Raw genomic sequence first — 1,000 nt, 5'->3', positions numbered from 1 at the left:
TGGCTGGACGTCAGCCCACTGCTTAGGCAAGCCGTCAGCACATTTGCGCACGTGTTGCCTAGTAGGCAGGCTGAAGGCTCCGACCAACACACGGCTGTGCGAAGCGGGCTGGTGGCTGATCTTCAGCCCGCTGACTAGGCAAGCCCTCAGTAGGTGTGTGTACTTGTCGCCATGTAGGCTGGCTGAAGACACTGCCCAACACACACCTGTGTTTTTGGTGCCATTTGCAGGGGCCGCGGAAGTGGGGGGCAAGGGGGGCCAAATGCCCCCCCCAAACTTCGACAGGGGGGGCGAAGCCCCCCCCGTTTTTCCACGCTAAGCGCAGATGTTCTCTAATTTGTGTTCTGAATTCTGTAACGATTGCAGATTGCAGTACACTTACAACTCTCAGTCATTAATAAGATATTAAAATGATGATTTTTTGCATTAAAATCGGTGTTTCCATTCAAACTCTCAACAAAGTGCACGCATTACCTCATGGTTGCCACAACTCTGAAAAGCCTTGAAAACCTGGAACACTCAGGGAAGTTAAAACCTGTCGGGGAAATCAGGGAAAACTCAGGGAAAAGAGAAAAAAGTTAGGGAAATTTGATCTGATTGGTCACCAAACTGCATTGTATTCGCTTTTCAGTTCAAACACACATTTTGACGTCCCAGCAGGGTGTTTTGACCCAAAATTTTTCGCGCTCGCTTCGCTCGCGGTCTTACTTTGCAGTTAGGAGTGTTTGTTTGCCCCCATATTTCACCAGGAACGTTGCTTAAAAGGGGCTGGAAATCAGGGGGAATTGAAATTAAGATTTTGTGGCAACCATTTATCTATAGGCGTGTGCACCTGGTAGGTAGGCAACCCACACAACAGGGCCCAAGTCGGCCCCCCCCGCCGCGAAGCACTTCCGCGGCCCCTGGCCATTTGCCTACTTTCCTGGCAGCACTAAGCGCGGGCCCTTGAGGGTAGAGGGGGAGAAACGTCTCCGCTGAGGGGCGGGGAGGGGAGGGTGGG

At 52.1% G+C, this 1,000-nt stretch overlaps 1 protein-coding gene across 4 annotated transcripts in view; it reads right to left on the bottom strand.

Annotated features, from left to right (window-relative positions):
* Positions 1 to 1,000, bottom strand: part of LOC113202291 (type II inositol 1,4,5-trisphosphate 5-phosphatase) — a 13,797-nt gene that overhangs the window by 7,710 nt on the left and 5,087 nt on the right. The gene's annotated exons all lie outside the window — the stretch shown is intronic.

Source organism: Frankliniella occidentalis, unplaced genomic scaffold, assembly GCF_000697945.3.
Source record: "Frankliniella occidentalis isolate FOCC.00 unplaced genomic scaffold, Focc_3.1 Scaffold155, whole genome shotgun sequence".
In the NCBI taxonomy this organism is placed as follows: domain Eukaryota; kingdom Metazoa; phylum Arthropoda; class Insecta; order Thysanoptera; family Thripidae; genus Frankliniella; species Frankliniella occidentalis.
Note: the sequence above shows the minus strand (reverse complement) of the source record. Positions and strands in the feature narration are given on the sequence as shown.